Here is a 26,002-nt window from a genome sequence, read left to right as displayed (position 1 = left end):
AAACACCTCTAGGGATGGAGACTCCACTACTTCCCTAGGTAACCCATTCCAGTGCTTCACTACCCTCTTAGTGAAATAGGTTTTCCTAATATACAACCTGGACCTCTCCCACCACAACTTGAGACCGTTGCTCCTTGTTCTACCATCTGTCACTACCGAGAACAGCCTCTCTCCATCCTCTTTGGAACCTCCCTTCAGGAAGCTGAAGGCTGCTATCAAATCCCCCCTCATTCTTCGCTTCTGCAGACTAAACAGACCCAACTCCCTCAGCCTCTCCTCATAAGTCATGTGCTCCATCCCCCTAAGCATTTTGGTTGCCCTCCACTGGACCCTCTCCAATTTTATGTGGGGTTTTCTTTTTTCAAAATGTAGTAGTAGCAAATCATTGACCATTCTGAAATGGGCTCTGGTCCTGCAATGATCTCCAGGGAAGCACCTCTCTCAGCTCCATGCAGAACCCCTCCGTTGTGTTCATAGTAGGATCAGAACTTAGGATGTCAGAACTTAGGTATGCCTGATGGCTTATTGTAAGGTCCTATATCACTAGACAAATTAATGTTCCACTGAGACAGCATGTTCTCCACAATGCAAGTTTATGAACATGCACAAATCTTTTGTACCGCCGTTCTCATACACTCGTCTCTAAATGTAGTGTTGTCCATTCTTATGAGAGACTTTGAAGAAGGATGCCATGCTGCCACAGTCAAGCACAACTCATTTATGCCTCAGCCTTATATTTTATTTTAGCTTTATTGCTTTATTTCATATGGCAGGATCACTGACAACTCCACATTTCAAACCATTGGAGCTGCAAGAACACAGGGAAATATTATTTGTGCCTAACTATTCAGCAGTAATATAGATTACCTCAAGCAAGGCCATTTGCTGTGTATCTGCAGATAACTTAGCACATTATCTGTTACAGCTCTGCAATTCATTCTTGTTCTCTCTCTCTTTTATCACATTACAATATGTGTAGTCACTTAGAAGTGCATTTTTTAAAACATTGCATGTGTGATATGTGCAGGAGGGGAAACTAAGAAGCAAATATCTGAAATGTTTTTGAGCACACAGCTCCATGTCTCGGTTATTTTGACAGTTCACCTCTTCATGTCATCTGTCTCTCAGTCATCTTGAGTCCTACTGTGTTATCTCAAAACAACATATTTGGAGTCATTATCTCCTTTTAAAAATATCCATATATTTATTTATTATAGTCAAAGTAGATATGTCTGCCTACAGAAAATATTGGTTGGTTAATTCTTGTTTCACTACCTCTTTAGAGTTCTCTCTCCCCTATTGGTAGCCAGGGAAAAGGTCCATATTCTAATTAATCCACTTAGTGCACAGGGTCAAGGTCAAGAGATCCATCTGCATCTGGATACTACACTTCTAGCTTCATCGTGATTTCACACACATTCATGATGTAGCCTATTGTTAAACTTCTCCTTCCAGATTGTGAAAGATAACAAGGTAGCTAAGAATAGGCAGAGATGACAGTGGTATAAAATATTAATATAGCTTTATACAAAGCAATCTGCAGACTTCCTGCAAATGCTATTGTGTTTTATAGTTTATCATATTAAAGGGACGCAATCAGCTTGCAGTCTAGCCCATTTCAAGAGTTACCTGTAGATGTAGGTACTGCTTCAGCCAGTGAGTACCCTGCTAATTTTTTAGAACCAAGTTTTAATGTTTTTTGTTGCTGGGAAAAGGGAGACCTACTCAAACAAAAGGGGAACAGAGTGAATAAGCATTTACAGTGAAATTGTCCCCATTACAATGAAATTGTCTAAATACACAATGCTGTAAAATGCACAAAGTAAATACACCCACGGGTGAGGGGATAAGAAGAAATATTTTCTCCTATGTCTCTGTGTAAAATTGCTATTGTTTTGTTAAAAGTAACACAAGTAAGTAAATGTATTGTACAAAAGTGTCTTTTTTTTAAGTTTCATCCTTTAAATGATAGGATTAAAAGGAATAACATACCAGGCTGACTGATTTTTCTGAACATTTTATTATCCTGTCTTGGCATGGAATTCATTTGCCACGTTGTCCTAGTTTCCATTTCCTGTGTTTGAAACAATAACTTAGTAAGACAAATTATACATGATTATTTACATTTTTTCAGATTCTTCTAGGCACTTGTTTGGTAGGCTGTGTTGGGGCAGGTCCCATATTACAAGCGTTGATTACTATGCCAATGAGATGATGTAATGATAGTACGGGAGTGACTATGTAAATACATGTGTCAAGACTCGGAGCATGAACAGAGTCTCATTCAAATCCATTGTAGCCAATGGACTCCTATTGATCAGACTCCCATCCTAAGAGAGTGTCTGCATTGCAATTAAACATTGGTGGCTGGCTCATGTCAGCTGACTGATTCAAGGGGATCAGGCTGCCGGGTTCTAAACAATTTTGTAGAGGTGTTTGGGACTATAGGGCCTTACGAGGTAAATGGATCCCAGAGCTCAGGTTTCAGCCCGCACCAAACAGAAACCTCAGTGGCCCGTTTGACCTGGCTTTTCTTATAATTAGGACAAGTACTATGTTTTCTCTGTCTCCAACTCAAATCCTGAGTGCTTGCTAAAGAGTACAGCTTTGTGCAGGCCTGGGCAAAATAAGGCCCGCAAGCCATTTCCAGCCCACCAAGCCCCTGGATCTGGCCCAGGAGGCAGTAGGGAGTGGAAGGCAGACTCCCCTGCTTGCCCCACAGCCCCATGTGCCATGCATAAAAGTGGCTGCAGGGCTCCATTTCTGTTTCGAAACTGGGAGGAGGGGAGTTTTAGGAGCCTTCCCACCCCCAGCAACATTCCCATTGGCCCGTTTCTGGCAGAAACCAGCCAATGCAAGCTACTTGTTAGAATAACAGACAGCTAAGAAGAATCACACCCCCTCTCCTGGGCTCAGTTATTCATGAAGCACATGGCCCGGCAAGCTGGTTGGCTGGGAAACATTTTAAGCTTGGCAGGCAGGCAGGCTAGTTTGGCAGCTGACAAGTAAGTCTCTTGACCACAGCCTGCTTCTGGCACCTCAGCCCTTTCCTGCCCCAACTCTCTGCCTCCCCTCCCCCACTTAACATACCCAACCCCTCTGTCCCCCTCTTACACTCATACCCCCTCCTACATCTAGCACCCCAAACTCCTGCTCCAGATCACAATCCCCTCCTACCCTAGGTCACATCCCAAACCCCTGCACTCCAGTCTCCTGCCCTAGGTCTCAACCACCTGCTTCATCCCAACTCCCTCCCAGACTCCAATCTCCCTCCTGCACCCCAGTCCCTTACCCCAAGCTCCCCTCTGCCCTCAACCTCCATTCCAGACCCCGCATCTCCATCAATATTAGAGTGCGACCCTCGACCACTTTCCATAATCTAAGAGTGGCCCCTCCATCAAAAATTATTGTCCACCCTTGTCTTAGTTCCATGAAACACCTAAGGAATATGGACTCAGAAGAACTGTAGTTGTCAAACAGACTGACATTGCAATGTTTTGAAACCATCCAGAAGTAAAGTGTGGCTACCGCTAAGTGCAGGAGGAGAGGTGTTTTGTCTAAACAATCCGCCTTGCTCCCAAGACCTGTTATGTTTCTGTAAAGATTATCTAGCAACCAGAGAAACCAAAACAGTGCTGCCCCCACTAGCTCCACAGCTGGGAACAAAACAAGAGGAGGTCTGAAATAACTTTCCTTTCCTTCTTATGCTGCTGGAACACCTCCACTTCCCTCCTAGCCTTCCCCAAAATGCATTTAAAAGAGCTGGCAGAGGTGAGGCCTATGATCCTATCCACATTAGCCCATAGAGCTAGCCATGAAGCAGTTGGACCACAGGCTATCCATGCACTTGGTGCTATGTGTGTATATTCCTTCTCCAAACTGATGATTTAGGAAGACGGATTTCTGCCTCTTCCATCTGTAAAGGAAGGTGAATTAATCTTACCTCTCTGGTAGAGCTGCTAGAAAGATAAATCTGTATTAATACAGTCCTTTAACAAAAACAAAAAGGTATCCAATCCTATTTATGATATCTAGGATGTTTGTATCTGGTGTCCACCCTCTGGATATTACAAAAATATAAAGTAAGTTATAAAAGCTAGATTTAGGTTAAGGATAGTAAAAGATTCGTGGAGACCAAATATTAATGGCAATGGATATATGAATTAATCATAAGTTAGTACCATAAGGAGAACTGGTTTGGTTTGGTTTAAAATAGGTTCTACATTACAATGAGACTGTTTCAGACCTCAGAAGTATGATGAGGGTCTCAAATTTATTGGGTGGATTCTGCAGTTATTTTAAAGAATAGTCTTCTCTAGTAAAAAAACATTGAGGAATCCTGTGGTACCTTGAAAACTAACAGATTTATTTGGGCATAAACTTTCACTGGTAAAAACCAGTTTGTCAGAAGCAAGTGGTTTTTACCCACAAAAGCTTATGTCCAAATAAATGTTAGTTTTTAAGGTGCCACGGGATTCCTCATTGTGTTTGCAGATACAGACTAATATAGCTTCCCCTCTGAGAGTTCTCTGCTAAGGCCAACTTTAAAAGATATTCTTCAGCAATGCTGACCTATACCTGTGTGATCCTGTACTTGCTAAGAGTTATGCTACTGAACTGAAAAGAAGGGCATCAGTTATGTGGTATGACATATGGATCTCTGAATAATAAAACATGGATTCAAAAATCTAGTATGAATGGTACATCTGATTGCATTTAGAAGATTCCTTCACTGCAAAGAGTAAGAATTGAAGCCCCAATACGGGACTTACGAAAGCAATTTAACATGTGGCTTCCATCCAGTTTCCCTAGCATTTTCCCCTCTTTGTATGAAACAATAACAACAACATATTGCATGCATGGGATTGTGGCTAAAAATAATAACTGGGCTGAGCAGCTGGAACAGCCGTCGTAGTTTAGTAGCAAATCACTGGCCTCGGAGGCTAGAGACCCAGATTTAATTCAACCAATGGGTTTTCCATGTAAGACTCCTGTATTTATTGCTATGTAATTCTGTTTACCCCAGAGAAGCATATAATGGCTTCCAGTCAGGCTTTGTAATATAGTCTGTGATTCTTAAACAGCAGGACTCTTGTTAATCTTTTTTTCCGTTGTTATTGACACATCTCCCCAATACCCTCTAGGAAAATTATCCTACATCTGAAATGTTGGATTCTGCCTAGGTCTTATCTTTTTCTAACTCTGGAATGTTCTTATTTCCACTCCAGAGCTCTCCTCGTCGTTCTCTGCTTGCTTGAGTCGTCACTTGTGATTTCTGTTCTTTCTGCTTTAAGAATAAAACACTACCTTCAGAGATATCAGTAAGAGAGGTCCCTCAAAGCTGACTAAGGAGCGGTCCAGATGTAGGCAGGAACTCAATATGGGAATCCCCCCTCCAGTACCCAAGAACCTACCTCACAGTGGTTGAAAGAAAGTGGCACAGAGCTAGATTCTCAGCAGGTGTCAATTGGATATTGCTCCACTTATCTTCTTCTGGTGCAAGACACTGCTTCTGTGGAATTCTTATATTCTTATTTCAGTTGCAATGGAGCTGTGCCAGTTTATACCCTACTTGAGGATCTGGTCTGCAGTCTTCTTCATCCATGCCCAGTGCCATGAAAACCTCACATCCCCAAATAAGGAAACCCTATGATCTTTATTTATCTCATTTGTTTTCAGTGGCGACACCCAGAGACTTCAGTAGTCGAAGCTGTTGAAAGTTTATCTTAGAATCAAGCAACAGGTGTTAAAAAGGTTATTAATGTTTTCCAAGTAAAATTCTGTTTACTTCTCAAAGTCTCCGTCAAGTCTGTTTGATGGGTATTCATCGCCAAATTCTCTGTAAACTAAGTACAATTAATCTAGGTAGCAGATTTTCTGATATAATTTGTGACACATAATTAACAGATCAGAGGAGGGTCTCTTTTTCTATTATCTGACATTTTCAGAGTAACTACACTTGAATTCTGCTGCTCTTTATTAATACATATTCACATTTTATCAGCTTTGCAGATTTGAATGTTACGCCATTCTCAATACTGGATTACCCTGAAATAAAATAAAATTGTAGGAGTTTCCCTATGAAATGTTACTCTAATAGTAATTGTTACATCCTGATCTATCACTCCCTATGGTACTTTGGAAAAATATGACTCTGTATCCCCATCATATTAGAAATGCAGAGGAGTAGGGAGGAAATCATATTACTGACAGAATGGGGATGTGTCAAACAATGTTGCTCTCAAAATAGTCAAACATGTGGTCATAGCAGTGTAGCTGGTGTGCAGTTCTCACTGGTACTTTGGAAAATCTGGTGCCTCTTTTACATGTGTAGAAACATGCTAGCCTTATATTAATTAATCACAGTTAGATCTTGCATGTTGTGTTTCTGTACAGCACAGTTATGTGAGATCTTTTGAGGTTCTCTGTTCAAACAGATCTCTGTTTAATTTGAAAGGAGATACTCAGGGCTGTTACATTTTTTAAGCAAATCATAAATATTAACTTACGGGACTGATTTTTCAAGAAGTCATTGTGCATCTAACTTGTGCATACTATTTATAAAGTGCATTCTTATAACTAAGGACCAAGTTCAGCCACCTCTGCTCATTGTTGCTTTGTGAAAAGCTCTTTGGGGGGAGGCAGTGTCTGCAATGTAAGATTACAATTCAGTGAGCGCAAATGTGGCAGAATCTAACTCTAAATCCTCAGCTGGTGTTGAAGGAGGGCTAATCAGCCTGAGGGCTGGACCATTAGCTAAAGTAGATTGGCTTTAATATGCCTATGTCACTATGCAATAGGAGTTTGCATCAGCTGAAGATCTGGTCCCTCTTTTACATGAGTAGAAACATGCTAGGCTTATATTAATTAATCACAGTTAGATCTTGCATGTTGTGTTTCTTTACAGCACAGTTATGTGAGATCTTTTGAGGTTCTCATAGTTAGAGCTTAGACTCTATCCTTGGAAAATGTTTTCTGAATGTATTACAGGTGCAGCTACAACCATGAAGTAGTGAAATTTAGAAGAAACCATACAACAATGTGTATTTAGTAACATTTATATCCTGCAGATCGTAATACAGAGCAGTATCTTTCTTAAACTTCTGTAGGCATTCAGTTCAGGTTTAATTTAGATAGATTAAGAATAGAAAATGAGAGACCTTATTTCAGTTACTTGAAAGAGGCTTATATTGTCATGTCAGAAAGGAAAACAGAGGACATGTAAAAATACATCATGTAATTTAAAGAGTAAGCTTAAAAGCCCATGAGTACTGGTTAAAATCCACCTATTCCTGTTCTACTCCTGTTCTCAAAATATTGATTGGCACAGAACACTAAGGAGGTGGCTTCAACAAACACAATCTCTGTAACAGGAGCTTGAAAAAAATGTATAAACAGATGCTTTTTCGGTACATCAGCCTCCTAAACTAGATTCTGTGATGACTTCTATTTTAACTTTTCGAGCAAATAAAGATCTTTTTAAAAGCAAGGAAATTGTTCATATTAAAGAGACTGGGACTTTTCCCCCTACAATGATTAGATTAGAGTCTTGAGTCTGGCTGAGCTATACACATGACAGCACTGGAGAGAGGAGGGCAAAGTGGCTTTATGCCCCCATTTATGCCCCTGGTTCTTGGGACTTTGTCAAAAGCTCCTTTTGCTTATGCCGAGATAGCTGGAGAGCAGAGGCAGCCTGGCCATACCCCTTTTATCCCAGAAATGAATTGCATAAAGCGATGAGAAGAGGGGATGGCACAGAGCATCTGTATTACCAAGGAAACCCCTTATGTCAAGAACAGATCAGAGAGCTGGGGCATAATCTGAAAGAAACAGTCACAAATTGCACCTCCGTATAGCCCTAAGCACCAAATAAGTGCAGCAGAAATACAGAGTCACATGCCCTAAAAAAATTTATCCCCGAGTCACAGAATGGAAGAGTCAAAATTAGAAATCAAGTTATTGCTCTCCAGCCTTGTCTACAATACACATGCTGGCAAAGATTACTCCCTATTGTAGAAGCAGCATATGCTACTCCTTGTCGGTGTAGTAGCATCACATCTCCGAACAACATGAGCTATGCTGCCAGAACCCCTCTTGCGTCAGTTGCCAAAACCCTGGAGGGGCATTTTCAGCCTCCAGGGGTCGATTTTGGCCGTCGCAGCCCGGGGGGGCATATACAGTTGCCAGAATACTTGTGTCAGTTGAAAAGGTGTTTTTTCACACCTCTGTCCTACATTGCCAAAATTTCGTAGTGCAGAGGTGGCCTCAATCATAAAGTCAAACCAATATGCAAGCCACCAGCTCATTGCATTTTTGTTTTATCTACATACTGCACTGACACAAGAGACAGAGAATGCAGGATGGTGTGATGTGGTACAAAGTCTGTTTGTGGAAACCATGTTAAGCAAGAGGAGAAACCACAAATGAATTAATAAAGAGATTCTAAAGAAGCGCTAATGAAACCTTTAAGTCACACCATACTGTATTTGTATATGTTCCTCACACATTACAGAAAGTTAGTTTAGGGATGTTTTAGGTTTTTACATATTATAGGATTTTTTTAACCCTTTCACCTGTGAAGCTGGATATCTTCATTATCATGAGGTTAGCTTGCTTTTAAAAGGTTTTTATTGCCTCTCTCTGACCCATAAAGTTAATTTAGCATTTCTGTTGGTAATTACGTCATGATTTTAAGTCTTATGGAAATACCAATTTTTCACGTATCATTTTCCTTTGTGTGAAGTCCAGCTCTATAGTGATTTCCTGTGCAGGCATTTGAGGAGGAAGTCAGTATGAGAACAGAGTCAAGGCATTCACCACCACCTGAATCCAATTCTTGCTGCCTGCAGAATGGAGGTATTCAGGCACTGTGAAGCCTCCTCCATCTATGATGGCCTATTCCAAGTATTTCTCCTGAACGGATGAATGTGATCCTAAGCCCTGGCTCTGACACTAGGGCTACGATTTTTCTTCTTTAGTGTACATCTGAGGTAGCCTGTCAGGTGAAGGCAATTATGTCTTATAATCTATTAACTAATAAAGATTTACATGATACATTTTGATTACATCAAATCCAGTTTTAACATTTAGCCAGGTGCATCCCTTAGTTTGCAAGACAAATAATTGCCCCTTGTGTCCAATGGGTTAAAAAGTACATCATTTCTACTGCCATGTCTATTAAGTAAATAAAAGACATGATCCAAACCAGAATGCTTGCCCCCACAAAATATAGCCAGATCTAGAGCCAATGCATTCTGCTGCATAAAAATACCATGCTTGAAGTATGTCTGACACACATACCAAATACTGGCTGCATAGTTAGTAGAATTCAAGAGTTTTAGAAACAAGGTATGTATTAATGCTCACAAGATCTTAAACATGTGTTTAACTGACAAAGCAAAACACCTATTTCTGTCTCTCAGGCTATGTCTACACAGCAACATTATTTCAAAATAACGAGCGTTATTTTCAAAATAACATAGTGTGCGTCTACACAGCCGGCAGTTATTTCGACATAATGTCGAAATACTATCAAGCTAGAGGACTTCTTACCCCCAACTCCTGTAACCCTCGTTTAATGAGTAAGGGAAGTCAGAGGAAAAATGATCTATTTCGAAATAAGTGCTGTGTAGACAGCACCAAATTTGAAATAAGCTATTTCTAAATAACCTACGCAATTGATGTAGCTTATTTCAAGTTAAGCCCTGCTGTGTAGATACGCCCTCAGTTCTTTGGTAGATAATAATTGGGTAATATTTGATCATTTAAAAAATAAAATGAAATAAAAATAAATTCCTGTGGACATGTGTCCCCTGTCCCTCAGGCCTTATATCAGCATAGGTCAATGTTACACTGGTGTAAAAGTGGAATGGCGAATCGGGACGATTATTTCACATTTAAGGTCATGTTAATGATAAAAACAACCAGCTTTAAAATTCTCAATTCAAGGAGTCTCTTCATTCTTCCCATATTCCTTCCCTAAATTGTATTAGTTTATATCACAGACCTCTCTTTGTTTAATCAGAGTGTTTGCATTTAATATTAGTTTCCCCACTTCCTCCAGTCTCATTACTTACAATAATTCTTGCCTCAACATTGAAAGGTAATGTGGTTGTGATGGTGCCAATAGCATTTCAGGATAATTATGATGACAACTGTTAGGAACATCAACTGTCATTTTAAAACATAAGTGTACATTTATGTGTACTAAATAGAATCTCAGCATTTCATAAGTGAACTTCAGCAACAACTTACCTTTCCTTGCTCTGCTACTAAGGAACAGTGGTAAGTACCTTTGGTTTGATTCTCCAACTGCAAGATATAATTCAGTCCTGTTGACTTTAATTGCAGCCACTCGTATCCTATACAAGAAACTAGAGTCCTTCCTGAGCAGCTGATTATTCAAGGTCTGCTGTGATCCTACCAAAGGACAGAACACAGCCTTTGTGCAGAAACTAACCACCAAGAGCACAACAGAATCCATGTTGTCAAAACCTATACTCACTCTTAGGGCATGTCTACACTAGGAAATTATTTCAAAATTAATAACTCCTGATAACTGTTTCAAAATAGTACGTCCACACTACAGGGAAGCCTCAAAATTATTCTGAGATAGGCTCTCTTAATGTGGACATGCTTCCTTGACTTAGAGCCCCAGGAAGCACTGGGGAATAATTACTTTAAATTACTCTAGGGCATAGGGCATGGGTTCCCAAACTGGGAGGGCATGAAGAAATTCCAGGGGGGTGCGAAGCGACCCAGTCCCCCTTCCCCGGTCTGTTCCTTTTGGGGGGGGGTGTCAACAAGTTTTGCTGCTATTTTGGGGGGGGGTAGGGAGAGAGGGAGCATAAGAGTTTTTCAAAAATCAAAAAGGGGTAGTGATGCCAAAAAGTTTGGGAACCACTGCTCTAGGGAGTAGTTATTTCAAAATTGCAGCAGTGGAGCGTCCGCACTACCTCTATTTCAAAATAACTATTTTGAAAGAAGTATCATTCTTTGTAGAAATCAGGAGAGATTATTTTGAAGTAACCAGCCCATTATTCTGAAATAACGGGCTTAGTAGTGTGGATGCTCTGCTTGTTATTTCAAAATAAGGGGAGTTATTGAAATAACTCCCTAGTGTAGACCCAGGCCTATATTGCAGTACTTCTAAGACAGCAGGTGTTAAAAGTCTGAAAGAAACAGGCATTGTGGATTGTAGGGAAAGTTTTTGGGAAAGGTTATGTGAAGCACAGAAAGTATATTTCAAAATGTCAAAGGAACATACCACAAGTGCATTAAAAGGATGGAAGTTGAAAATAAGAAAATAGTGAGAATATTTTATAACATTCTGGCTGAAGTCAAAAGACAGCAGTGGTTCTACGGTTAGCGTCTGATAAAAATTTGTTCTGTAACTGCTGCTGAAAGACATTCTAACTTGCCCCATATTTAAGATGGATGAGAAGTTTGTTATCAAACAGCCCAGGCTTAAAAGAGTCGAGGAACTGAAGGTTTGATCTTTAACACCAGATGGAAAAGAGAAAGATGAAAGAAAAGTTAAGCAAAGACTTTTCCTAAGCTGTACTGATTACTAGAAAGCTTATGACATGGTCTGCAGTATAAGCAGAAGTGAGTGGTGACCCTTGATATTAACCAGCTCACCCAACAGTTGTAACCCCACCCCCACACATGCAACTTTAACAGCTCATACTGCTGGTATATTACTACATACTCCACTGTAGAAGCTGACACAGTATTTTCTCTTCAAGTTGGCAAAATGTTGTGACACCTTTAAAGTACAGTTAAAGTCCAGTTAGCTCCTCCGAACACTCAGAATTTCGTAAAATCCCACTTCACAAAAGAACATTATTTCTCCTTTAGTACAAATAGCAATCCTTAGGTAAGTGTATTTGTTCAGTTATTTACTTACAGAATGTTTACTGACTCCAAAGAGTTAAGTTGGCTGAAGATGTCTTGACCCAGCATGATATCCCCAGTGAAGATTTAATTATTGTATATTGGTTCTCTTTGAAAAGGTGTAGCACAGGCTGCATAAAACACTACCTGTCCCTATTTGATTAGAATGAGGAAAAGAGTTGTAGAATTTTATTGCATCCATGATGTTTTCTTCTGACACTGGCCTTGGCAGTCTCCACAAAAACGGGCTTGGCTTGTGACGGGTCCAGGACCTACCCCTGCTGCAGCTCTGCATTTAAAGTGTATTATGAGCCAGGTCCATGATTTCAGATCTGCCCCCACCCAGCAACCAGGGGCTGCTGCCACCCCACACTGCTGCCTCTTTATCAGAGGCAGCAACACAGGGTAACAGACCCAGATCCATTAAGGTATTTGAATGCCTAAGTGTCAGATTTAAGCCTGGTATTGGTTCCATTCCAATCCACAAAACTCCTACCAAATCCTGTAGCAGGTGCTTAAACTCACTCTGCACCTAAAATCATTGCACCTAAACTTTCAGGGTAAAAATTCCCTAGCTGGCTAAGTTTCTGCCTCTGGACATATGCACTTCTGCTTTTTTCTAGCTGTCTGAATTCCTATATCTCTCCTATGCCCTGGAGCAATTCAAAAAACAAGAGAACGTATGAATGAATCTGCTACTGATGTTTGTGGGGGACAAAATGATTGTGGTTGATTTAAAATTGGGATCCCATTCAAAATTTGATACAGGAAGTGGTGATGCCCACAGTACTACTTTTACTCCAGTGGTTAGAGCTTGGGGTTATTTTGATGATCCCGATTCAATTCTCCCTTCTCTTCCAGAGGAGAAGAAAGAATATGAACAAAGATTTCCCTCCTCTGGGAACAGCGTTAAAACCCTTGAGCTATGGGATATTCTGATGTGAGCCTCCTCTATCTGTTGAAACTGTTTTATTGATTAGAGCAGCACAAGTAGACCCATGGTCCTCCGCTTCCAGATGTGTACAGGTGACTCCTGCACTTATAACCTAAATGATTCCTGGAGAACCATCGTAAGTCGAGCCATCATAAATCAAACCCTTGTTTTCCATTGGCGCAATGTTGTAAATGGCGGTTCCAGTTCCTGGAAACCCATTTCATACCCTAAAAACACAACCAGGTGGGATGCTACTGTAACAGAGCCAGTAACGACTCCTAGCCCCACCCGCTGTGATTCCCATGAGGCCACGTGGTGGAAGAAACAGCTGTCCGCTTTGCCTCCTGGGAGTTGTAGTCCCCAGCATGCTGGGCTTGAGAGGCCACTCTGGGCTGGAGCAGGGCGGTTGCTAGGGCCAGGCCACACAAATGTGCCAGGCCCACAGCGGTGCTGATCAGAGCCCAGAGCAAGGCCCCAACCTGGCAGGGCGACAGTTCAAACACCGCCTGCTGCTGGCCGGCACTGGTACTGATGCGTGGAGTCTGCATTGTATGCCATCGTAAATGCGGGGGGTCGTAAAGTCGGGCGGTTGTAAGTCAGGGGTCACCTGTACTCTAATGCAGTGGTTCTCATCCTTTCCAGACTACTGTACCCTTTTCAGTATATGACTTGTCTTACACAACCAACAAGTTTCATCTTACTTGAAAACTTCTTGCTTACAAAATCAGACTTTAAAAATGTAAACGAGCGCACTGTTACTGACAAACTGCCTATTTCTCATTTTTACCATATAATTATAAAATAAAATGATTGGGATATACGTATTGTACATACATTTCAGTGTATAATATGTAGAGCCCCCACAGACATAAACAAGACATTGTGTGAAATGTAATATGTATTGACTTTGCCAGTGCTTTTTATGTAGCCTGTTGTAAAACTGGACAAATATCTAGGTGAGTTGATGTACTCCCTTGAAAGACCTCTGAATATCCCCAGGGTACATGTATCCCTGGTTGAGATCCACAGAGCTCTGGGATACTACAGAGTCATTCTCTCATATTTAGCATCTCACAACCCTTGTTAAGTAGCAATTAGGAAGTAGCATTATCCCCAATTTAGAGATGGAGAACTAATGCATGGAGAGGTGGTCATTTGCTCAAGTAGTCACTCAGGCCGTGTCCAGACTCAGGGGTTTTTTCGGGAAAAGTAGCCTTTTCCCGAAAAAACTTCCCCTGCGTCCAGACTCAAGCCGCGTTCTTTCAAAATTATTTCGAAAGAACGCGGCTTTTCTTTCGATGGCGGTAAACCTCATTTCACGAGGAAGAACGCCTTCTTTCAAAAGTTCCTCTTTCGAAAGAAGGCGTTCTTCAATGTAAAGAAGCCGTCTTCGAAAGAGAGCATCCAGACTCGCTGGGTGCTCTCTTTCGAAAAAGCGGATTTCTCTTTCGAAAGATCCGCCTGCAGTCTAGATGCGATCTTTCGAAAGAGGCTCTTTCGAAAGATGCTTTCGAAAGAGCCTCTTTCGAAAGAAGCCTGCAGTCTAGACATAGCCACTGTCCGTGACAGAACTGAGACCTGAACCTGAAATCCCAGTCCAGTCCTCAACCACAAGATCATCCTTTCCCCCATTTCTAATGTCTAAAGTTCTATCGCTCCCTTATGAGTTGAGCTATTCCAGTGGTTCCCATACTTGAAGCAGTTTTCTGTTCATCATTTTGTCAGCAGATCCACGGCATGGATTTTTGACTCTTCCATTGAAAGCATATGGGCTTTTACAAGCAAACAAGTGAATCTTCGAGCTTGGAATCGCATGTGAACCAAAGTTTGACTCTCAGCCAAACAATTTATTCTGGCTTTAATCAAGATGTCTTCTTTTAACTTCAAATATCATTATTTTTTTAAATCCCATATCAGAACTTTTAGTATCATATTATGAATTGAATAAATGCTACTAGTAAAAGATACTTCAAAGCACTCTGAGTGATAGCCATTATGTTAGTTAAAATACTCATCAAAGTGATGTAATTAATATACTGGCAAAATAAAATTAATAGTAACAACGAAATATGTGATTTATATTTTGAACTTGCAAAGCCTTCCACACACACAGCTTGATTTTTATTTGTTTTATTCCTGCTTTTGCAAATGAGACTTCTTACTCCCTTCTGCCTCTCCAAACCATAAGTTGCCTCCTCACATTTGTTGAGACTCAATCATGAATTCAGTGCCAGCCATGTAGAGTGTAGACTATAAGCAGTCCTTTGATTTACGAAGTAGTGTCCGTAGAGTAGGGCCTTTGGTTCCACCTTAAATAAATGATCACATCTATGATGCAATGGACTAGATTCTCATATACCTAATTGTTTTGGTACTAATTCAGGAAAATACCTCATACAGGACAGTTGTTGAAGCATGCATTTAAGTCCCATTGTCTGGAATGGGGTTGAAGCATGCACCTTACACTAAGCACCTAATCAAATGCTTTCTTGGAATAGTACACCATGTACTGAAGAATATAAAAATCTGGCCCTATGTAACACATTTACAATAAACTTATTTTATTGCAATTTTTATTTAGCACCTACATCATACTTACATGATAGTTTTTGACCAATAATTATTTTAAAACTCCTTATAATAGTTGACAGAGTAAATGCTGTTCACACTAAACATTTTTAACAGTTACATTTATTTCTTCCTAGATTCAGCTGATATACTTTTTCTTTAGATTTATAAAATAATCAATGGGAAATAAGAATCTAAAAACCTGCAAGATCTAGGCCCTAAATAGCTTAAAATACCATGAAGAAGCGGGAGTCATGGAGTAACACAATAATACTGAGTAGTCAGCAGCACAAAAAGAAACCAAATCCTGCTATATCTGCCATTCATGAAAGTTGATGGTCACAATTCAAAAGCCCAGTCAGCTAATGGAAGATGTATATGTGGCAGCCAGGCAGCGATGACTAATGTAGATTGCGCAGGCTGTTATTTCCGGCTACGTTCCACAGTGCAAACCTGAACCATCATTACACTCAGCTGCAACTTCCAATGCAAGTTCTGAGCCTCTGTCGTTCTCAGTCACCTCAATGGTCTTTGTGAATGCTCCCCACCTCTGTAAATCAACCTTCTAATTTATAATCCAAACTAAACAGGGATTTTGGTGCTTAATTTTGGCACTCAACTTTGAGACATGTTAGCTTTTATTTAGGTAAAAAAAAACAACTGAACGGTAGCTGCAGCCCAATCTTTCCATACCATAGATAACAGAGAACTGGGCTATCAAGATAGAATAGCAAGGGAATCCCTTTCTGCCATCTAGTTCTGCTCTGCTGTCTTTTTGGGTGCTATTTTTATTGGTCTCTCCCTTGTCACTGATTGGTTGACCAGGAAAGGAAGACCTCACATTTAAAGTGCATGAGAAGTGGGCCATTCCATTCCTCTTTCTCCACTCACACCTTAGGTTAGCTCATCTGTCAGCCACTATCACTGCACTGATTTATCAATACACATATTACAAGGAGGTAAACTGGTAAGATTGTGTGTTGTATGCATTCATCAACTTTGGGTTCCTCTTTTCCTTACCAAGTAACTAGGGCTGGTCAGAACTTCAAATATGAGTTCTGTGGGACATTGCAATGTTTGTTTTCATTCCAAATTGGAACAACAATATCAAAAAAGTTCCAAGGAAATAAAACTTTTGTTTTATTTTCCAGTGAGTCAAACATTGTTTTGATAAAAATCAAATGTTTCTTTCAGATTTCAACTTTTTCTAGAACTATTGTATAATAGAATCGAAAATTCTTTTTTAAATGAAAAGCTGTTTCAAATCCAAATGTTTCATTCCAAATGAGGTCAACCCACATTTCACCCTTACCTTTTGAAAATACTTTTCTAACTAAAATGTAATCAAAATTGACACCTTTACACAGAAAATTTTCATTTTTGGTTTCAACAAAACAGCATTTTCTCATGCAAAATTGTTGAGCTGAAAAATTTTGACCAGTTCTATGAGTAACATCTCAACACTGGTCTCTCAGTATTTGGCATTCATGGTAACTATTTGCATAGTTATTTCATGATCTCATTTTTCTGTAGTGTGAACAGCTTGTAATATAGATCCTTGCAAGGAGTTAAAACTTTGTGATGGCCTCAGCTATAGGGTGATGAACAGTGTCTGCCTTAGTATTTTGATAGAAATGTAGTCGTGTTAGTCTGGTGTAGCTGAAACAAAAACCAAAAAACAGGACTACATAGTCCTGTTTTTTGCCTTAGTATTTGGCATTATTCTATGCTACCAGCTAACTTCAAAACCTACTAAAAGTAGCAGCTACACCTACCCTGATAGCAACTTCCTATTTCTACAGGAGTGAAGCATTCCAGGCCCTAAACACAGGCTGCCCTGGGACTGAGGCAGAGTACACTCTGTTCCAGGGCCTAAACACAGGCTATACTGGGACTGAGGCAAAGTGCGCTCTGGATTTCCCTGCCAAATTTATGGTTCTTTGGGGACTGCAGCCAGATGGCATAAATTAGAGCAATGGAGAGAATCTGAGAAAAAGTTTGAGAATCTGGGCCTTAGTGGGTTTTTTTAATAATCTCTCTTGAGGGGCTTTATCAAAGACATTTTGAAACAGTCAACCGTTCACTGTTAGCCTTTATCCACTACTGAGTAGCCATGATCCTAAAGCCACGGTTTCCCTTTACAGAACCATTCTTGGGCCATTATTTTCAGCTAAATGTTTACAGCTCTATTTTGAATGATCCTGGTATGACTCATGTGTCTGTTATTGGTGGGGGAGGAGAAAGGAGTTTGTGAGTGTAAGTAAAATAGGTACAAGGTTTGCTGCTCTCCCATCCTTCCGTTTCATGACAGATTTGGGGCAAATATTTTTGTAAGCAACTCAACTACTTCATTCTTAAGTTCTTTCAGGAACTCTTGATGGATTATAAATGATCACTCACATGTTTGACTGTTTGTTGTCAGCCTGCATTCCCCATAATCTGCATACTCACAGGGACTTGGGCAGACATGTATACATATATAGGATAGCATATAAATGCTATCATTGCTAAGATACAGATCACGTGTAGATTACCTAAACTATTAGTAGTCGAGCAATTTTTCATATTGTTATGTAACTAGATACCTGTCATTTTGGGTAGAAAGTGAACTACACCCAAAGGCAGAGTCTCATCCTGATCTGTAAGAAAATGACATGCATTAAAAAATCCACATAAAAGGAAAATAACAGGTTCCCAGGTGTCTGGGTTTTGTTAAAGATTTCACAGTGCCTTTCTGAATGTCCCCCAACTGGGATATAAGACTTCTATTCCTGACACAGAGGTCATATTCTAAGGTTTTAACTTTTTAAAGGAAATCTTTTGTTTTGGAAATACAATAAATTATCATGGTTTGATTTCTGCCCAGCTATACGATGTGAGATGCTACCTCTTCCATTTGCATCTCACCATGCAGGAATATGCAAGAATGGACCAAAACTGTCTTCTGAAGGTATAAATCATTGCAAATGCATTGTAGCTTCTTGGAAGGTGTTTCTTCTTTCTGGTCACACACTGGCTCCAATCCCTGAAGTCAGCTTTGTAAATCAAAGTCTTCACAGAGCTCATATCAGAATTGATCTACCTTCATCTATTAACCATTCACTTAGTGGCATTGCTTCCTGGACCCTTTATGTATCATACTTTTCTTATTTTTCTGTGAGAGCTTTTACATGATAGTTTGATCTGATAAACCCTATTCTGCATTGGTGATACAAATCAAAAAGAGCAGTGATTAAGAACCCTAGAAGCATTTCATACATATATATTTCATACATAAATATACATAATTACAGCTCTTAGCAATGACAAAATGCTTTGTTTTCCTAGCTCTGCCTTTGAACATCTCTAATTACCACTCAAACAGCATAAATTTCACATGGTCAAGAACTATCAAGCTTCTGGATCACTGGATCCTTGGTGTTTTGGCATGAAAGTGTATATGGATGTAGTTCATTGCCAGAAGTTTTTGAAAGTAAAGAAAAATTAAGTTTTCAATGTAATTTTCCCACTATTGGTTTCAAAGACAAAATCAATGGGGACCCTGCTACAAAGGAGAAGTCGAGGATTGGCAGAAACATTATTTAGTCCTACTTTCAGGCAAAAGAAAAGTGTATTTTTTTTCTTTTCCCTGTGCACCATTACCCCTCACCTCTGACCTAAGAAAGACTTTACGTGGTGTCATAATTTAGCAAATTACTTCCTCAAAGGAAGGTCAAACATTTTACCATTGGATCAATAGGAAGCGACTTACAAATCATGTGTATTGATCATTGTAATCATTCAGAGGAATGTAGGGCAGACACTAAAATCACATGCACTTAGTCTTAATTGCCCACATTAAAGCAATTACGCCCCAAAACTGTCATTGTCTAATGCTATGCACACTATGCAGCTTGGTAACTTTTAGCAATACATATTTAATCATAAGTCAGCCTTTTAGGTTTGTTGCTCTAAAGATCTACAATATTTCTGTAATTATTCTATGTCTTTTTTTTTCTCATCAGAGTGTGTTGCTGGTTGGGGCTGGGATGGGGAATAAGATAGTATTGCTGCTGGTATTCAGTATATATTTTTTACAGCTGCACTATGTGCTAGTGACACAGGTACCAAACGTGACCTGAAATTGCTAATGAACAGAGAGCATTTGTAAAAGCAGTCACAGGTCAAGGACTTGAAGATAAAATTTGTTGAGCTGTATGTTGATGGTAGGTTTGTGCGAGAGGTGTTATTTGAATGTGCTTCTAAACATTTATTTCCTGAGGGATAATTTTACCTAAAAATGTCTCAAACAACTAGACAAGCACCAATTTGCCAGTGTTAAAATAAATGTTTTTTCTGCTTATTTAAACATCAGGTGGATGCCTCCTTCCTTATGTCATGGGAGCTGAGGTACAGTCAGGCTCAAGAACTTTTTGTTCTGTTTCCGTGGACACTGCCCTGAAAAGAGTTATCAGGAATTTCTTGCGGTGCTTTTACAGAAATCATTTCAGAACAGGGCTGTAGAAACATACAAACATTTTTGAAATATTGAACCCAAAAAGTGTTGTAAATCTTTGCTGTTGAATGTAAAGCTCTGTTAGAGTGCAAACAACGTCTACCCCAAATGTGCCTCCTCTTTACTATTTGGAGGAGACGGGTCTGATTCCAAAGCAGATTCATGAGAGATTTTATCCTGCTGACTTTAGTGGTGCTAGTTCAAGTAACATATTTGGTACCAGGGCTTTAGGAAAGAGCACACTGTCATGACATGAGAGGGAAGCTAACCCCACGCTCCCTCCCAGTGGATTCACCAAGAAGCTGGGAGACCCTTGGACCAGGTGGGCCTCTGATACCTAGGCCAAGGCAGTAATGCTCATGGCCTAGGAGAAGCAGTTATACAGGCTGGCTAGGTGAGTGCATTGACCGCCCCTGTTGCTTCATCTGGCACGGGCCTTTCACTTTCCCAGTGCCTTCTAAGGATCACAGCACAAGCCATGTTCTCTGACCGGAATGTGGCCGGAGTCATAGGAAAGGCTAAAAAAAGCCCACCACTCTCCTCTCCCCAAAATGCTGCTGTGATCTCCAGGCCCTTTTGTACTCCAGTTGCCTACTTCTCTGAACTTCACCAGATGCTCAAATGCCCCACACTAGTAAAATCATGGAGCGTGTCTCCCGGCTTGCTTGAATCTATCTCCTGAGACACGGGGCTCCTCCCAGCACTGGGGACCCTACGTTGGTGCTCCAGCCTCCCATGACTCCTGGGAGGGCAGGAGTGCACAGAATCTACTAGCCTGGGTCCCCCTAAGCTGTGGTGTTCAAGGGAAATGTGGGAAGTGTCTTTCTCCTCAGTCAGGGGCCAGGTCAGTGAGGGTTGTTTTGTTGGTTGGTTGGTTGGTTGGTTGGTTTTTTTGCTTCTTCCTGTGTGAGGCCTCCAACCCCATAACTGATTTGTCTGTGGGTCAGCAGCCCCTGACCCAAAAACAGATTCCCCACCCTTGACTTAATGTCTCTCATCTGAACTCTTAAGGAGAACATGATCACGTGCTCCAGAACGATCATCCAGGCACCCCATTCAGGGACAGACATTTCAGTCTAAGAAAAAAAACCTGTAGTCACTGGGAATCCAACCGCTTGTGATGAGTCCCAGCAGAGTGCTGTGTTACCAGCAAATATTGTGAAAATGGGGTAGGTTGTGCTGTGCTGCGAAGGCCTTATCAGACAACGTAGTCCAGTGCGGTATGTGCACTAGGCATTCTGTGTGGTTCCTTTCGCTCTTTCATTCAAGCAGCAATAAAGTTGCTTGGCTCGATCCTTTATGAAAGTTAAAATTGCTTTGCCTCCCTCCCCCCCCCCCCCGCTTCACTTCTCGCACCTTATCTAGTTTCTACATTCTTCCCACTTCAGTAGTCAAAGTGATTGAAAAGCCGAAAACTGAGCAGATCCATCCCTGCAGCAACTTTCCTCACATTTCTCATTTACCATTTTATCAAACGGGCCCTTTGTCTCCACGGTCCCCTGATGTTGCCTCTGTTACATGGAGATATTCTTCAGGTCATGTGGGTTAAAAGGGGGCTAAAAAGGAGATCATATTGGACTTGCTTTACACAGACATGTAGCATTAGCCCCACCATCCAATAGAGGAAAGATATACTACTCCTATTTGATGAGCAGCAGGCCAATAAATTCATTAATCATCATTTTATGCCTCATCAAACACTTCCCAAGTTCCTCCATGGGAGTTATACAAATTAGCCACTGAAAAGGCAGTAATTTTAGTTTAGCTAGGTAAGTGCTTTTTGATTGCCTTCCTGAACAATGCTTCCCTTGACAAGCTAATAAATCAGCCCTTTCTGAATCAGAAGTGCAGCAAGTGCGAACAATAACTCCACATAGTTTCTCCCCTGATTTCAGCTGGAAAGGCCTAAGAGGATGATCTGGGATCAAAGTCTCTTACTTTATTGCAGAGCAAAAGCTTTCTTTATGAAGAAGAGCTAACGGTGGGAGGGGCACTTTTTTTAATCAATTAATGAGCATTAAAAAGGTCTTGAAACAAAAAGGAGGGCTAAGGCCAGTCTCCCACTGCAGTGACGTCGTCAGGTGACCTTGTGTGTAGCCGGGCCAGGCTTCCAGCTCATCCTGTTGTCCTGGGGAAGTGGTAGCAATGTTACAAATGTAGCCCTGCTGGAGCTTGGTGAAATATATTCCGTGCAAGCCGGGTGGACAGGTGAGGGGTGGCTGCATAAATCTAGAGGCTGCTGTTGTCAGGAGTAACAGATTACCAGGGGAAGTCATAATAGAGACTGTATTTAATCTGCGACCAATTGATTCCTTGAGTGTTTCAGGTATTTGTAATGTAGGTTTAGATTTGCTGGGTGGCTTTCCAGTAGAAAGCCTTGAGGGTGTGCAGTCTTATCATTTTTTTTTCCAAATTGCTGCCTTTGACGGTATCATCTTTTTTTTTTTTAACTTGGCCGTAAATCATTTCACTAATCAGCTGTCACCAGCCAACATGCATACATTGGCATTCAGCCGGAGAATTTGTTTTGGAAGGCCTTTAGCAACCAAAAGTATGTTTGTATCAATAACCGTCTGTTAATGTCTCATGCATAGGGATGTAGAACACCAGAAAGAACAAGGAAAGACAGAATTAAAGGGGGACAATTTTGGAAGAGGTATTAATTGCCTGTTGAAGCAAATCCCTTCCCCTCAGGTAGCCTAAGGTAAACTAATTGCCTTGAGCAATTACTCCATTAGAAAAACCGCAGGGTTTAGTGATTCAATATCAATAGAATGCTCAGCTACAACTGAAAGGGAAGTGAGTTAACACGTGCAAGGTGCTAGGTTCCAGTAGTTTAACAGAGTGTTACTGATTCAGCTTCTCCAAACACCACTTGTCCTAATAAGCAGCAAATAATTACTCTGCTCAAATGTGGTAACGGGTAGGCGTCCTCTCAAACTAGTCTAGACCCAAGGTATTTTAAGTACAGTGTGTCTCTTCTCTTCATTAACTTTCCTTCCACACATCACTGCATGCCTCTGAAAATAACTTGGCAAACTAGGAGTCCCTTTATCTCTTATCTTGGGACCTGATCCAATTAAATAAGTGCACATTTAAAGTTATATCCATCACCAGGCATGAGTAGGGGGAGTTCTGTGGTTTGCTTTAAGTAAATAAGTCAACTTCATTAAGCAAGAGGTGTTGGGACAAAATATACCAGATGAGTCTGAATAATGGTGATTTTAGCAGTCCCTGAAGTGAAGGTAGGAGGCAAAGGAGATTTGAAAACAATACCCTGCAACAGGTGAAAGTCAGCAGAAGGTGTCTGCCAAGATTCTCATTAACCAAAACACTTTTTTCATAAGTCTACCTAAAACACCACAAAGAAAGAAAAAGATATGGATGGTGATTCCACAACAGTCTGCATCAACCACGCAGACCTGTTCTCAGAACTCTATACTAGTTCCAGCATGCTCTAATTATAACAGATGAGTAACGACGTGGTGAGGACATCTACGTTCTGGTATTTGGGGGCGAAGTGATTTCTGAAGCTTTTACAAGTAGTCTATCAAACCACTGGAGTTCTCTGGGCATGAGGTTTACTGTCACTCAAAAAAGACTTTCCAAACATAAGACATTTATTTTAAATCAATGGACTCAACGTACAGAACATTAAGTCTTTTCTTGTCTTGCTCACTTACACATGGTTTTGCCACTGGAAACACAGCAAACCTGCTCTCTTGAAAAGAGGGGGGAGGAGAAGTGGCGAAGAAAAGTTAGCCAATAGAAAACAAAGGAAGGAAAGGCTTGGTTAAATTAGTGCCACAAAAAAGCGCAGAATTTGTCCCTTCGTTTCTTAGCCTGTTTGCAGAAATGTTGTCTGCTTAATGGAAACAATGAAAACTCAGATAAATAACTACTTGGCTGCCTCTCTTACTGCCCTTAGTGTTTCTGTAAATTAACAGTACAAATAACACAGATTGCTTTCATCTGAAGTAATTAGGACTATTAAATAAATCCACCACCCTCGAAACTATCTACAGCAAAGTGATTGTTTCCTGAAGTATTTTCTGGGAATGGCAATAACTCTAGGCCACATACCGGCGTATTCATACACACCCGTTTAAAAAAAAATCAGCTACTTTTATACCGATTTGATTTCAAGCATGTACTGTATATAAAATCAGACTGAGATCAACAATCTGATGGGTTGGGTAGCTAAAGAATTCGTTCTAATTGCTGGCTGCTGCTAATCACGGTTGAAAACTCTTTTCCAAATCCTCAATTCTAGTTCCCTCTTCAAAACGAACAAGCAAAAGGTCGGTTAGTGATTTTTTCGGTGTCGAGAATCTTGCGAAGCCACCAGCGCAAACTCTGCGGCTCGAACCGAGCGCTGGTTTAGAAACCACGGTCCCGATCCTGGCCCCGGGGAAATCCAAGACAGCGTTGGCGCTGATTTCCACGACTGCAGGTTTGGGTGTGATGGGCCCGACCCCGTGGTTGTTTAGCATCCCTTGCGAGCATGCTGGGTCCGGAAGGAGTCCTGGCCCCCTATACAAACCCAGGGAGGAGCAACTGCAGGTTTGACCGAAACGTTGGACTTGTTTTGCTAGCAACTGAGCGGAGTCCCATGAAACAACGTGCCTACTGACGAATGTCACTTACCTACGGTAAAACGGGTGACTAATGTGATCAGACTATTGCACCCAAATACATTTCGAGTGAAGGGGAACCCCTCACTGGTGGTTCGGTACTGACTTGAGGAGGGAAAGAAATTCCTTCTTTAAAGCTGAAATCGAATTAATTTTCTCTCTCTCTCCGACACTGGGGATGCGGCTGTCGTTGGCCGCTGCGCTTGTGGAAGCCATGCTGCTGGGTGACAGTGGCAGGGGTAAATGGCTGGCGGTGAGTTGACAGAGCACGTCGAGGCACGGGATGCGTCCAGTTCTTCTACACTGAACTGCACCTTTGCAGTGCTCACCCCGCTTCGCGCTGCCGTCTCCTCTGCGAGGCCCAGGCTGCGGCAGCCCGCCCTGCAGGATCGGGCCCCGCCTGCCTGCCGAACGGCTCCCTTTACACCAGAGGGTCGCTGGAAGTTGGCGCGCTCAAACATCAGAGGAGTTGGCAGGGGAAGGAGACATCGCGCAGGCAGGAAAGTGCAGGGCTTATTAATAGGCGCTGTCTGGTGCAACGCATGGATATTGTTCCTGTGGAGGAGCTTTGCTATGAGCCGCCAAACAACTGCGAGAAGCATGTGCAGCCTTTTCGCAGAGTAAGACTGTGAGATTTAGGGAAGCCTGGGGATGGGTTATTTAGTTGTGTTACTTTTGTTTGTTTTTACGGCTACGCTACTCTCAGAACCTATTTAAAGGAGCAGGCAGGGCTGATCAGACTATTGCCCTCTCTCTCTTGACTCAGACAAGGATTTATTCATAAATATTGGCAAAACAGCTTTAAAAAAAACAAGGGAGAGAGGGCATTTTAAGAGCCGGATCATTAATAGTAAAGAACTTGCTGGGACAAATTATTTAAAAGAAAAATCCTGCCTAGGTACAGGGTAAAGGAATGCTGGGGGACAATAAACCATCTGTCAGTTACAGGTTCATTTCGTGGCTAGAAGTATCATTGAGGGGGAATGATTTATAGTGAATGTGATTTAGAAGATCTCAGCGTAGACTTGTCTTTGTTGGAGCCAAGTAAAAAGAAACAGCTGGCCTGAATTTTTAGCACCCATAATTAATTAAGAGCTTCATTCCTGGGATTTGATGATTCAATAAAGCAAGACCCTTATTCCCCTATGTGATTTCAGTGAATATCTACTCCACTCCAATTCTTTTGGGTCCCAAGATAGGGCAGATTAACGCTCCCTTTCTGTGGGAGAGAGGGCGAAAAATGCCTCAAGATTGCATCTGAGGCACACACAAAAGGTAAATTCAAAACTGCCACTTGTTCTCTGCAAAGAGTCCTTATTCTCCGTTATTGATGTATTTGTGCCAGGTTTTAAAGAAACCAGAGGGGGGGATGAAGAATTAACATATTGCTCATTTGGAAAAACAGCCGGTTCTGTTTTTGGTAACACTTGTTCCACTGCCAGCCACAGATGTCCTTACTAATAATCTAAGCAAGTC

Source organism: Pelodiscus sinensis, chromosome 12, assembly GCF_049634645.1.
Source record: "Pelodiscus sinensis isolate JC-2024 chromosome 12, ASM4963464v1, whole genome shotgun sequence".
NCBI classification, from domain to species: domain Eukaryota; kingdom Metazoa; phylum Chordata; order Testudines; family Trionychidae; genus Pelodiscus; species Pelodiscus sinensis.
The sequence above is the reverse complement of the archived record's forward strand: the minus strand, read 5'-3'. Positions refer to the sequence as shown.